This window comes from Eptatretus burgeri, chromosome 10 (genome assembly GCF_056783735.1).
Source record: "Eptatretus burgeri isolate ZD-2024b chromosome 10, Ebu_testis_v1, whole genome shotgun sequence".
NCBI classification, from domain to species: domain Eukaryota; kingdom Metazoa; phylum Chordata; class Myxini; order Myxiniformes; family Myxinidae; genus Eptatretus; species Eptatretus burgeri.
This window is the reverse complement of record NC_140970.1, coordinates 57,535,055-57,550,212: the sequence shown is the minus strand read 5'-3', so window position 1 is coordinate 57,550,212 and position 15,158 is coordinate 57,535,055. Positions and strand designations below refer to the sequence as shown.

Below are 15,158 nucleotides of genomic sequence, written 5' to 3'. Positions count from 1 at the left end.
TTTACAATCATTTGGCATTTATTTCATCAATTTTCACATCACTGAATACTTGCATAATAATGCATTGAACAATTTCACTATTCGTGCAAAAGTTCTTTCTTGCAGGTCGGCATTTTCCTTCAATGCTCTGAAACAAGCTGGAGCAAATATTGTTTTTGGTCCTCGTTGGAAGTGAGTATTTCATTGTATTCCGTCATTGGAGCTACTCCACGTTCTGCATTTTCGTTCACTGCTTTGAATTTGGAGACAATAGCCAGTGCTGCTTTGTAACTTTCGCTCTGATGCCATGTTACTGGATTATCATTCAAAAAAAGCCATCGGCAATTCTAGGAACACGAAAAAACGTTGGAAATTTTGAGTTGGGAAATCCCACAGTTCTCTTCTTGGAATATCGTGAACTTGTACAGTAGTTCATTTGCTTGGATAATGGTCCAATTCTGCTCCATCTCCCTGGATTATCGCAGTGCTAATTCTTGCTTTAGTTTCAGCAGAAACCTTATCATCAAATAGAGCTAGTGGAATTAGTTCCTCATTCAGGTACCATAAATGTCTGGAGAACTTCTTCACAGCTATTCTCGAAATTTCCTCATTCACGATTTTATATGATTCCAGTTTCTTCAAAAATTCCAGGTCGTTTTCGGGAACTCTGATGGCACTAGGAGCAGTAAAACCAATGTTTAATGTAAATCCCATTCTTCCTCAGTTCCACTGCTTGAGTCCATAAGATCTGCGACACTCTCTTCGGCACATCTTTTAAGTTCTTTTATCCCTCGATTTTGTATATCAAACATTTCTCGTCGTTTTTCTTTCTCTGCTAAATCTGCATCAATTTCACTCATGTATCCTCGTCTCCCGTCCTCCCTTTGAGCAATCAGAAACAATTTATCCTCTTCTATGATAATCATATCGAAAGAATTTTGGTGTGCTATATCCATCAAATCAACCAGGTATTCAGAGCACTTGTTTTCCTTGTCTGTGTGAGTTTGTGACCTTTTCGTTTTATTGTTCTTGTTTTTATGATGTTTCTGCCAGTCAGCAAATAAGTCGTTGATTTTCTTTATCACATGATAAGTCTGTCTCTATGGCATTCTCACTCTGTCCCAGAATTTTATCAATTGCTCAGTCACTAATTTTGCACTTTCCTGGACTGTTTTCTTCTCTGTCAGATGAATATAGAAAAACACTTGAAAGACTTCACGGTTCGATGGCAATTTACGTCCACATAGCTCTGGAGCACGGTCTCCGACCAGCCACACTGGTGGATCCTTACTTCTCAGATCCATATTCGCGAATGAGACTATTGTTCACTGGGTGATCAGTCTGGAAGACAATACACCAAAATAACCAAATTAGCATATAACTGTGACCATATAAGGAAGTGGTGGGCGGGGGCCATTGGGACCAATATCGTGCACACACCATCTTACCGATGACAGTCAATTAAAATAATCAACTCAAGATGGACTGCCATATTCAGTGGTTCCATAACATTTTAAAGCGGGGATATTTAATTTCAATATCAATATCCGGTAGCGGCCCCTAAACATAGTTCGATTTGGCTGAAACTTCACCAGTGGTGTTTTTTCATCAAAAGGAAAAGAAATGGGGGGGGGGGGGGTGAGACTTGCAACTTTCAAAAATTTTTTAAATAGAAACCGACCGGATGTCCGTATGAGTCTGCTCGCTTAGATATGCAATGCACTAGGTTTATTATTTCTGGGACATGTATTTGAAATGTCGCACTGAGGGATCCGAAGGTAAAGCGTACTAAGGGAAACTACACCTATATGCCACACGAATGTTTAACGACTCGGGTCGAATTTAGTAAAAGGGAGGGGGGTAGTGTTGCAGTTCTGGAAACCGCATGCCTCCAAGGCAATGGCATTCATCATACAGTGGTCCCCAGTTATTTCATTAATTTACGTACAGTTGGACGCTTCCCTCATACCTAATGAGTCAAACGGGACATAGTTAGGTCTGATTATATCTCTAATTTCATTCCTACTCTTCTTTTTCTCTTATTCCTGAGATAAATTCAAGCAGGCACTGCAATCGGACAGCCACCTGTAAAAACTGCGGCCTGCCCTTCACTGCAAGAATGGGTCCTCGCGAAGGCCAACCATAGAAAAACAAACAACCTCACCAACGCCGTACAGGATGCACGCGGCGCATTCTTTTCAACCCATTTCTGAGTCTAATAATTATATCTATCCTCTTTTCAATCCAAATCTACATCTAATAATTATATATATTCTCTTTTCAATCCAAATCTACATTTAATAATTATATCTGTCCTCTTTTCAATCCAAATCTACATCTAATAATTATATATATTCTCTTTTCAATCCAAATCTACATTTAATAATTATATCTGTCCTCTTTTCAATCCAAATCTACATCTAATAATTATATCAATCCTCTTTTCAATCCAAATCTACATCTAATAATTATATCTGTCCTCTTTTCAATCCAAATCTACATCTAATAATTATATCTATCCTCTTTTCAATCCAAATCTACATCTAATAATTATATCTATCCTATTTTCAATCCAAATCTACCTCTAATAATAAAATACAATCCTTTCATTCAATTCATGGCGCGGATCGGGGTTGGCACCGTGCACACCACAGCCACGTAATATATAACCAGATGTACAATGGCAGACCCGTGCGCAATGTATGGGGCATGGATAGCGCATCTCTTCATTCGGGTGTACGCATGGGGTTACAATAACATCTTACTGTCGGTCTTCGCTCACCATGACGGTCATAAATGTCTCCGCGGACGGCAAACATCTTCCTGCACCTTCGCCTCGATACAGCTGCCACCAAGCAGAGGCATGCTGTACGGCCCAGATCGCTCGGGCCGCTTGCCGTACGGACAAAGCAAGCACATTGACCAGCGCAAACCACGGGTGGGCGGAGGTGTCCCGGCGGGCATTCGGGTCCAACGTGACCTTCGGCCGGTCACCGGGGCACGGCCCGGGATGCAAGGCGGTCACGGGGTTCGGAGCGGGATGATCCCGCGGCCCAGATGTGCAGTGAAGTCGCTTCCGGTCATGGCGGCCTGGCTGTGTGGTGGCCGGGGCCCAATCAGAGTGCCTGATTCGGGTGATGACACATCGCTTCGGTGAGACGCCCCGCCCTGCACTGCAGTGTCAATAAAAGGACAGGTCGCGAAGCCATCTGGGAGGTTCCTGGTCGTCCTCCTGGGATCGATCTCTGCATTCGCCTACTGACTCCGCCTTCTCCACTCATCCGACTCGTTGCTGACTCCGCCTTCTTCGTTGCTGGCTCCACCCACCCACCTGATCCTGTCTGCCACTCCGCCCACTCGTTCTCGACTCCGCCATCTCTACCCACTCTCTACTGACTCTGCCTTCTTCATTGCTGACACCAACCACCTACCTGATCCTATCTGCCACTCCGCCCACTCGCTCTCAACTCCACCATCTCTACCCACTCGCTGCTGACTCCGCCTTCTTCATCACTGGCTCCACCCACCCACCTGATCCTGTCTGCCACTCCGCCCACTCACTCTCGACTCCGCCTTCTCCCCCGACTCGCCGCTGGCTCCATCCAAAGTCCCTCCCTCATGCCTGACGGTCGCGCCCCTTTGCTGGATAGCCAAGCATGAGACGCAATCCTTATTTAAAATAAATAATTTCACTTTTGACGATACACCTTCCAGAGCCAAGTGCTTCTCCCATAACCACGTGATCTGTTTAGATCCCCTGCGTTTGTCGATCCAATTTCACCATTCACCTCACGATTTTTTCTACAACACTTCCATGACCTAATCTGATGAAAACTCTCTCAAACAAACAATAATAATGAAAACTATCTCTTATAATGCTTCATCTTCCTCTTTCACACATGTGGTACTCTTTCCCGTATCATAATGCACTACTCTTCTGCTATTTAAACAGACTGTTCTCAATTCGACCTTTCCTTCATACCTTGCCGAAAAAAATGCAACTGTTACAGCGTTTCTTCTCTCCATTCTCTGAATGCGCCATTATTGCATCCATCAACAAATGTGTTTAATCGCATCTCTAACATAAAACTTTTTAAAACCCCAGTTTGCTTTCCATTAACCATTCTTTTTTTCCAATTTCAGTGCCAACTCACTCCTCTCACCCCTCACTCTCAAAGCAACCATCACACTCTTCTCCCTCCAAGCCCCCCTCTCACCCCTCTCATTAAACTCCTCCTCACTTTCCTCCCACCATTCACCCCCTCACTCATCCTTCTCAAAGTTGACCCCCTTTCATCCACAAAGCTGCCTCCTTCCACTGCCCTCTCACCTCAATCTCTTCACTCCACCTCCTCAAATCCTCAACTGCTTTCTTCCCCTCTCTTGTCCCCCCTATCCCCCAGCACCACAGAGCCTTTTCTCCTCCTCATCCGGCCTCTCCCCTAGCTATTCTGCAATCCCCCACACTCTTTCAACAACCCTCCTTAGCTCTCCCCCCTTGTCCCTTGTCCTACCCCCTCCCCTCCCACCAAAAGCCTCCTCCGTCCCTCTTCATTAACAGTGTGGACCTCAAATATCCAGAGCCTTCGCTCAAACCTTTCAGATCTTTCCATACAGGTTGCCACTGACAAACCAGACATAATCTGCCTAACAGAAACTTTCCTACCGCAAGACGTGTCTGACTCCCAAGTATCTCTCTTTGGTTACTCCCTCCTCTGGTATGACAGACCTGAGCCTCGTCCTGGTGGAGGAGTTGCTCTCTTCATCAAAGACTCTATTCCTCACTCTCCATGCACTGCTCTCACTCCCCCACACCCCCAGGAATACTTCTGGCTGCAGCTTTCCCTCCACTCCCACCTCGTGTTTATATGTGTACTGTACCATCCACCGAACAGTGATGACTCCATCAATGCCTCACTATCCGAAAACATGGACCAACTTCCATCTTCTCATCCAAACTCTCTCCTCCTCATATGTGGTGACTTCAATTGTCATCATGCCAGTTGGCTATGTGTGGGTACCTCTCTCTCACCTGTCATGGCACTTCAGCAAAAGCTTTCTGTGACTCAATCGGTGAACTTCCCTATCCGGATCTCAACCAATGGTACTACATCTGTTCTGGATCTGATTTTGACAAATTTCCCTGATAATATCTGCTGCTCTTCCTCCGCTGCAATCGTTATTTATTAGGGCTTCAAGCATGGCTGAAGCTCAATTGAAATCGTTAGTATTATTATTATTAAAGGCGTTTTTATGTTCTACTGACCGATTTTGTGGCGGATCTGGAGGGAAAACTGTAGGATGAAATTCAACGAAACTTAACAGGATAATTACTCACCACCTGAAGTTTATACGATGAAACATTTGATGACGTAGGTCACGTGGTATGGCGGCCATATTGGATTTTATCCAAAACCTAAAAACATCTTCTCCAGAAGGGATAATCTGACAGCCTCAATCTTTTGCACACATTTGCTAAGTTGCATGGGAATGTAAAGTTGTTAATTTGGTTGAAATCGTTATTTAATTTATATGATTTGAAATGATGCCGATTCGCCTCATTAAATATGCAAAATATGCAATTGAGAGTTGAAAAAAATTTAATGACAAATTTAGATAGCACATAAACAGGGGACTCCCAATATATTTATACTATGTCTATATTTGACCCCAGTGAGCCCCCAGAGCCCCCCAAAGTTGAAAATGACCAATTTTTGAAATGTCATAAAATGAAACTTATCCCTTTAATAATTCTTCACCTGAAGTTTATACTTTGAAAATTTTGATGACGTAGGTCACGTGGTATGGTGGCATTATTGGATTTTCTCCAAAACCTAAAAACATTTTCTTCTCCAGAAGGGATAATCTGACAGCCTCAATCTTTTGCACACATTTGCTAAGTTCCATGGTAATGTTAATTTGGTCGAAATCGTTACATAATTCATATGATTTAAAATGATGCCGATTTGCCTCATTAAATATGCAAAATATGCAAATGAGAGTTTGAAAAAATTTAATGACAAATTTAGATAGCACATAAACAGGGGACTCCCAATATATTTATACTATGTCTGTATTTGCCCCCAGTGAGCCCCCAGCGCCCCCCAAAGTTGAAAATGACCCATTTTTGAAATGTCATAAAATAAAAACAACGCTTGGATGAAATTCAATGAAACTTTTTTTTTTTTTTTTTTTTTTTTTTGTATACCTTGGTCGAGGCTCGTATGAGAGCTAACACACAACTCACAGCAAGGAGGCATGAGACAAGAGGGGCGGGAGTGGGACAAAACATTGGGGAACAGACACAGGTGAACTGTGGAAGGGAGAGGGATGGGGATGGGACGGGGAACATGGCGAGGGGAAGATGGACATTAAAGGGACTTTCAGGAAGGAAAGCAGGAGAATTGAAGGAAGTGGGCTTGGGTGGATTATCGGGGGTAGAAAAGATCGAGGATTTGGATGGGGGAAGATAAGAGGTGGTGGTGAACAGCTGTTTTGAAAGCCTGAAGGGAAGAATGGGAAAGAATAGAGTGAGGAAGTTTATTCCAAAGGCGGGAAAAAAGAGGAATGAAAGAGTGAAGATGAGCAGTGATTCGTGATTTTGGTAGTTTTACCAGAAGGGGGTTGTTGGCGGACCTTGAGCGCCCTGTGGAAATGTGGTTGGGACAAATCGCAGAGAGAGCAGTTTAATAACTGACTAAATAATAATTTAATAACGCAGAGAGAGCAGTTATCCATTTAATAACTCTCCACCTGAGGTTTATACTTTGAAAATTTTGATGACGTAGGTCACGTGGTATGGCGACCATATTGGATTTTCTCCAAAACCTAAAAACATCTTCTCCAGAAGGGGTAATACAAAAGCCTCAAACTTTTGCACACATTTGCGAGGTTCCATTGGAATGTTAAGTTGTTAATTTCGTCGAAATCGTTGCATAATTTATATGATTAAAATAATGCCGATTCGCCTCATTAAATATGCCAAATATGCAAATGAGAGTTGAAAAAATTTAATGACAGATTCTAATAGGCCTTGAAGAGGGGACTCCAAATATGTTTACACGAAGTCTGTGTTTTACCCCAGTGAGGCCCCAGAGCCCCCCAAAGTTGAAAATCACCCATTTTTGACATGTCGTAAAATGAAAACCAAAGAAGATAGACAAAAAGTGACCACAATTTCTGGAAGATATTTTAACGTTCTACAAGTTCGCCATTTACATTAATATGCAAATGTGGAGTTATTGGACTTTTTTGGAGACTTGAAAATTTGTCCAGCCTCGATTTGTCCAATGTGAAGTTTCTTTCTCTATCATGTATTGCTATGGGCTTTTCAATCCTTCATTGAGATAACATGAGGGACCCCGTAGCTGGGCCCCATTGCAGACTTGAACTAACTTTCTAACTCGGAAAACCCACATCATGTGACAGGGTGATAGTGTTGAAATTTGTTAAAATGGAGGCACGCCTTGAAGCCCGGGATTACTGGTTTACCAGTTTTAATATATTTTTTTTTTTGTATACCTTGTCAAGGCTCGTACGAGAGCTAACACACAACTCACAGCAAGGGGGCATGAGACAAAACAGTGGGGAACAGACACATTAGGTGAACTGAGGAAGGGAGAGGGATGGGGATGGGACGGGGAACATGGAGAAGAGAAGATGGACATTACAGGGACTTTCAGGAAGGAAAGCAGGGGAATTGAAGGAAGTGGGCTTGGGTGGATGATCGGGGGTAGAAAAGATCGAGGATTTGGATGGGAGAAGATAAGAGGTGGTGGTGAACAGCTGTTTTGAAAGCCTGGAGGGAAGAATGGGAAAGAATAGAGTGAGAAAGTTTATTCCAAAGGCGGGAAAAAAAGAGAGGAAGGAAAGAGTGAAGATGAGCAGTGATTTGTGATTTTGGTAGTTTTACCAGAAGGGGGTTGTTGGCGGACCTTGAGCGCCCTGTGGAAATGTGGTGGGGACAAATCGCAGAGAGAGCAGGGGGGCAAGGCTGGAGAGGAGTCAGTAGAAGAGAGAAAGACCACCAACCTGCGGTGATCGAGTGAGAGGCCCAAAGACTCAGCTTCATTGCGGGAGATGCCGATGATCTTAAATGCCCTGGTTTCTACAGCGTGAAGCCGAGAAAGGTGGGAGGCAGGAGCATCAGCCCAGAGGGGAAAGCAGTACTCCATCAGGCTACGGACAAAAGCTTTGTAAGTGGTCAGGAGCTCAAGAGGGCCAAGGAAGGACTTTGCACGACGGAGGATTCCCAGTCGGCGACTGGCTGAGGCGAGGTTGGAAATGTGACTTTCCCAGGAAAGGTCATGGCAGATAGTAAGACCCAGAAGCTTGAAAGAAAAGACTTCTTCCAGAGGATTGTTGAGAAAGTGGATGGGGGGGTTTTCGAAACGGTCCTTTCGAAGAGACATAGTGAGAGTGTGAGATTTGTCTGGATTGAAAGACATGTTCCACATGTTGGACCAGTTTGTGATTTTATCCAGATCTGCAGTGAGCGAAGAAGCTGCTGCTTGCAGGTCTGAGGGATGACAGATGGTACGGCAGAGGGTGGAGTCGTCGGCAAAGAGAAATAGAGGATTTTCCAGAGTCGGAGAGATCATTGATGAAAACCAGAAAAAGAACAGGGCCCAGAACGCTACCTTGAGGAACTCCAGCCTGCACAGGAAGAGGGGATGAAAGAACTCCATTTTGGGCCACACGTTGACTGCGACAGGAGAGGAAGTCTGCGAGCCATGAGTGGAGATGACCTTGAATACCATGGGAAGAGAGTTTGGCGAGTAGTGCAGGGTGCCAGACTCTGTCAAAAGCACGTGATATGTCCAGGGATACGGCTCGGATTTCCTGTCTGGCATTGAGGACCTCCATCCATTGATGGGAGAGCAGAAGCAGCATATCCAGGGTAGAGTGACCTGGTCTGAAACCAAATTGATGATTGGAAATCAAGCCATTGGAGAAGAGGAAGGATTTAATGTCTGAAGCGATGATGGATTCCATAACCTTGCTGATTGGGAGAAGGCTGATTGGTCTGTAGTTACAGGGATCTGTTTTTGCACCTTTTTTATGCAGGGCAGTGATGTTAGCAGATTTCCAAGCAGATGGCAGATGACCTTGGGCAAATGAGAGGGTGAATAGAACAGAGAGAGGGTGAGCAAGAGCAGAAGAGCAGGCTTTGAGGACACGTGGGCTGATGCCGTCTGGACCGGTTGCAGAATCTGACTCGAGGTTTGAAAGCAAGCTCTCCACCTTGTCAGGAGAAAAGGATACAGAGTCCAGGGACAGATGGGTGCGACTGGGTAAGGTGGGTAGAGAAAGTGATGGGTTTAGGACACAAGATTTAGCTGCAAACAGCGAGTTTACACATTCAGCTTTATCACGTGTGGTATCAGCAGTGCGGCCATTTGAGGTAAGGGAGGGGATGGAGGGGGAACATACACCAGAAACAGATTTGATTAAACACCAACAGGATTTTGAGGAGGGAGAGAGGTTTGAGAGTTCAGACTTGAGATGAGAAAGATGTTGTTTTCTGGCTCTGAGGGTAGATACACACTTGCTCCGAGCTTTGTGGAAGGAACTGAGATTGCCCTCAGTTGGGTTTGCTTTCCATGAAGCAAAGGCAAGTTGTTTCAGGACAACTGCCTCGACACAAGCTTCAGTAAACCAAGGGCGGGAGGAAGGGGAGGACAACTGAACACGAGAGGGGATAAATCTGTGCATAAGGGAGAGCAAGTTTCTTTGAAAGAATTCCCAGGATGAGTTGATGTTTGAGAAAGTAGTGATAGGAGACCAGTCTGTAAGTTTGATGGCTGCCAGTCGGCTTGAGTGAAATGCCAGACTCGACGGCGGTGAGGTGGTTCTCTGATAACAGCCAGAGAGATGTCCACTTTGACAAGGACGTGGTCCGAAGAACTGATTGGAGCGAAGGAAGAGCAGCAGATATTGTCAGGGAAATTGGTCAAAATCAGATCCAGAAGAGATGGAGTACCATTGGTTGAGATCCGGGTCGGGAAGTTGACCGATTGAGTCAGTCCTAATGAGTCGCAGAAAGCTTTTGCTGAGGTGCCATGGCAGGTGTGCCATGGCAGGTGAGAGAGCTACCCACACCTAGCCAACTGGCGTGATGACAATTGAAGTCACCACGTAAGAGGAAGAGAGAGTTTAGATGAGAAGATAGAAGATGGTCCATGTTTTCGGATAGTGAGGTGTAGATGGAGTCATCACTGTTCGGTGGACGGTACAGTACACATATAAACATGAGATGGGAGTGGAGGGGAAGCCGAAGCCAGAGGTATTCCTGGGGGTGTGGGGGAGTGAGAGCAGTGCATGGAGAGTGAGGAATAGAGTCTTTGATGAAGAGAGCAACACCTCCACCAGGACGAGGCTCAGGTCTGTCATACCGTAAGAGGGAGTAACCGGGGAGAGATACTTGGGAGTCAGACACGTCTTGGGGGAGGAAAGTTTCTGTTCAGCAGATAATGTCTGGTTTGTCAGTGGCAACCTGTATGGAAAGATCTGAAAGGTTTGAGCGAAGGCCCCGGATATTTGAGGTCCACACTTTTAATGAAGAGGTAGGGGAGGACGCTTTGGGTGCAGGAGGTGGGGGGGGAGGGGGAGGGTAGGACAAGGGACGAGGGGGGAGGTAAGGAGGGTTGTTGAAAGAGTGTGGGGTATTGCAGAATAGCGAGGGGAGGGGGCCGAATGAGGAGGAGAAAAGGCTCTGTGGTGCTGGGGGAGAGGGGGACAAGAGACAAGGAAGAAGGCAGTTGAGGATTTGAGGAGGTGGAGTGAAGAGATGGAGGTGAGAGGGCAGTGGAGAGAGGCAGCTTGGTAGATGAGAGGGGGGGATGGAAGGTGGGAGAAAGGTGAGGGGGGAATTTTTGAGAGGTGAAAGGGAGGCTTGGAGGGAGAAGAGTGGGATGGTTGCTTTGAGAGTGAGGGGTGATGGGGTGAGTTGGCACTGAAGTTGGAAAAAAGGAATGGTTGATGGAAAGTGAACATCCATGGCAAACTGTGGTTTTAAAAAGTTTTAGGTCAGAGATGCGATTTAACACAATTCTTGATGGATGCAATGAAGGCAAATTCAGAGAATGGAGAGAAGAAGTGCTGTAATAGTTGGATTTTTTAGGCAAGGAATGAAGGAGGCAAGGTTCGTTCTTCTGACCATGTCCTTGTCAAAGTGGACATCTCTCTGGCTATTATCAGAGAACCACCTCACCGCCGTTGAGTCTGGGATTTCTCTAAAGCCGACTGGTAGGGTCAGCCATCAAACTTATAGACTGGTCTCCTATCGTGACTTTGTCCAACATCAACTTATCCTGGAAATTCTTTCAAAGAAACTTGCTCTCACTCATGCACAGATTTATCCCGTCTCTTCTTGAGTTGTCCTACGCTTCCTCCCGCCCTTGGTTCACTGAAGCTTGTGGCAAGGCAGTTGTCCTGAAACAACTTGCATTTTCCTCATGGAAAGTAAACCCAACTGAGGGTAATCTCAGTTCCTTCCATAAACCTCATTACAAGTGTGTACCTACCCTCAGGAGAGCCAGAAAACAACATCTGTCTAATCTCAAGTCAGAACTTTCAAACCTCTCTCCCTCCTCAAAATCCTGGTGGCATCTAATCAAATCTGTTTCTGGTGTATGTTCCCCTCCATTACCTCAAATGGCCGCACTGCTGATACTGCACGTGAAAAGGATGAATGCCTAAACTCGGTGTTTTCAGCTAAATCTTGTGTCCAAAACCCATTGCTTTCTCTACCCACCTTACCCAGTCGCACCCAACTTTCCCTGGACTCTGTGTCCTTTTCTCCTGACAAGGTGGAGAGCTTGCTGTCAAATCTCGACTCAGATTCTGCAACCGGTCCAGACGGCATCAGCCCACGTGTCCTAAAAACCTGCTCTTCTGCTCTTGCTCACCCTCTCTCTGTTCTATTCACCCTCTCATTTGCTCAAGGTAATCTGCCATCTGCTTGGAAATCAGCAAACGTTACTGCCCTGCATAAAAAAGGTGCAAAAACACATCCCTGCAACTGCAGACCAATCAGCCTTCTCCCAATCATCAGCAACGTTATGGAATCCATCATCGCTTCAGACATTAAATCCTTACTCTTCTCAAATGGCTTGATTTCGGATCATCAAGTTGGTTTCAGACCAGCTCACTCTACCCTGGATATGCTGCTTCTGCCCTCCCAACAATGGATGGAGGTCCTCAATGCCAGACGTGAAATCTGAGCCGTATCCCTGGACATATCATGTGCTTTTGACACGGTCTGGCATCCTGCCCTGCTCACCAAACTCTCTTCCTATGGTATCCAAGGCCATCTCCACTGATGGCTCGCAGACTTCCTCTCCTGTCACAGTCAAAGTGTGGCCCTAAATGGAGTTCTTTCGTCCCCTCTTTCTGTCCAGGCTGGAGTTCCTCAAGGTAGCGTTCTGGGCCCTGTTCTTTTTCTGGTTTTCATCAATGATCTCTCCGACTCTCTGGAAAATCCTCTATATCTCTTTCCTGATGACTCCACCCTCTGCCATACTATCGGTCATCCCTCAGACCGGCAAGCAAGAGCTTCTTCGCTCACAGCAGATGTGGGTAAAATCACAAACTGGTCCAACACGTGGAACATGTCTTTCAATCCGGAGAAATCTCACACTCTCACAATGTCTCTCCGAAAGGAACGTTTAGAAAAACCCCTATCCACTTTCTCAACAAACCTCTGGAAGAAGTCCTTTCTTTTAAGCTTCTGGGTCGCACTATCTGCCATGACCTTTCTTGGGAAAACCACATTTCATCCTCGCCTCCAAATCCAGTCGCCGACTGGGAATCATCCATCGTGCAAAGTCCTTCCTCAGCCCACCTAAGCTCCTGACCACTTACAAAGCTTTTGTCCACAGCCTGATGGAGTACTGCTCTCCCCTCCGGGCAGTACTCCATGCTCCTGCCTCCCACTTTTCTCGGCTTCACGCTGTGGAAACCAAGGCATTTTGGATCATTGGCATCTCCTGCAATGAGGCTGAGTCTTTTGGCCTCTCACTCTCTCACCGCAGGCTGGTCGGTGGTCTTTCTGTCTTCTGCCGTCTCCTCTCCAGCCTCGCCCCCCTCTCCACCTGCTCTCTCTGCGATTTGTCCCCACCACATTTCCGCAGGGCGCTCAAGGTCCGCCAACAACCCACTTCTGGTAAAACTACCAAAATCACGAATCACTGCTCACCTTCACTCTTTCATTCCTCTTTTTCCCCACTCTCTTCAATCCCATTCTTCCCTCCAGGCCTTCAAAACAGCTGTTCACCACCGCTTATCATTCCCCATCCAAATCTTCGATCTTTTCCGCCCCCGATAATCCACCCAAGCCCACCTCCTTCAAATTCCCTGCTTTCCTTCCTGAAAGTCCCTGTAATGTCCATCTTGTACTCCCCATGTTCCCCGCCACATCCCTCTCCCTTCCGCAGATCTCCTAATGTCTCTGTTCCCCACCGTTTTGTCCTTCCCACTCCCACCCCTCGTCTCATGACCCCCTTGCTGTGCGTTGTGTGTTTGCTCTCACACGAGCCTCGACAAGGTGCACAAAAAAAACAAAAACAAGTGAAATCCTTCAATACAGCGCGTGTGGTGAAGCAAATGAGTACACTAATGTTAAAATATGCGATTTATGCTTTTTCAGTTGAAAAACAATTAAAAAGCGTACTTAATATTTGAAATGTAAAAATCTTGTTATTATTATTATTATTATGATAAGCACCTTTATATATATATATATATATAACAGAAGGAATGAAATCGTTCGATACAGCGTGGCAGGAGGCCGCAAAATAATGATGAAACCAGGACGGCCGTTCACAGTGAGATCACATTCCCACGGAAATCAAATTTTCACAAATATCGATGAAGACTCCGCGGATGAAGAAAATGTCGAAAGCCGTCACTGAAGCTTTTTAACGTTGATCAAAAAAAGAAAATCGTACAAATTAAAATAAGGAGAAAAATATTATTATTATTATTATTATTATTAATGACGCAGTGAAGTGATTCGGGTTATGAAACAGATACCTGTGTGTTGCAAGTGGATCCGAGGAGAAGAATTCCTTCCGTTCCTCCACGTTTCAACCAATCAAAACGACGCATCGCCTTTCCTCCTTGGTCATTTCTCTCTGTCAGAAGTTATCGCCACCTCTCCACTACTTTGACCAATCAAAACTCGCTCTGATCCAGAGCTTGTCAGAATGCAGCACGAGGTACATCGTGGAACGTGATTGGTCCAATGGCATCACGTGCCGCCGAGGATTGGCGATGCAGCATGATGTAAATCACGAACATGATTGGTCCAGTCCTGTTTGCTGGAATCATCGTGCATAACACCGCCCACACAACACACGTGGTGTCCTTTGACCAATCAGGAGCAGTGCAGTCACAGTGTCGTTTCCTTCAGCTCGATTGGTCTTGTCCTGCACGTGGTTTTCGGGGGTTTTTTTCGTTCTTGTTGAATCTGAGGAGATTATTTTTTCGTTCTTGTTGTAAGTAAATTTCAACTACTAATGCATGACGAAACACTTGTTTATGGCTAATATTAAAGAGAATGATGGCATAAGAAGAACTTAGCTTTCTGCGTTCAGCGTGAAATGCCATGGTGGACGGAAATGACTTCGTTCGTTCGTACATGAGGGGAGCGTTTCTTCGTTTTTTTCCGTGAAGCAATAAATTAAACGGTTTTCACATATATAACACATTAGTTTCACAAATTTCCATTGAAATACTCGGCTATTTCCGTCAATTGTCGCCATTTCCATCGAGGTTACGCACTGCATCTATCGGACGGCCGTCATTGGCTGTCTTGAGGCACGTGGTGGGGGGGGGGACACCGGACCCACCAGAGACGTGGTAGATGACGCCGGAGACATTTCAAACTCGGTGCAATTGTATACAGCGCATGCGCTGTAAAAAGAGATGACATGCCAGCTGTCAAGGAGGGATTGTCTAGCGGATCATCAACTGCTGGACCATCCTCCCCAAAACGTACTGGGTGGCGTGGTCAGTCAATCGTGCAAGGTATTACGAGACCGTTAACCTCATCTCCTCTCCTTTTTCTTCTCATTAACTCCTCTTCATCTGGGTGTGTGTGTGTGTGTGTGTGTGTGTGTGTGTGTGTGTGTGTGTGTGTGTGTGTGTGTGTGTGTGTGTGTGTGTGTGTGTGTGTC

At 45.5% G+C, this 15,158-nt stretch overlaps 1 long non-coding RNA gene across 1 annotated transcript in view; it reads right to left on the bottom strand.

The window, feature by feature from the left end:
* The window catches only part of LOC147018642 (uncharacterized), a 56,743-nt gene extending 42,461 nt beyond the window's left edge, over positions 1–14,282 (bottom strand). The window contains exon 1 of the long non-coding RNA XR_015062474.1: positions 14,014–14,282. This is a non-coding gene — a long non-coding RNA (uncharacterized LOC147018642). The remainder of the gene's footprint in view (positions 1–14,013) is intronic.
* Between the last annotated feature and the right edge of the window lie 876 nt (positions 14,283–15,158).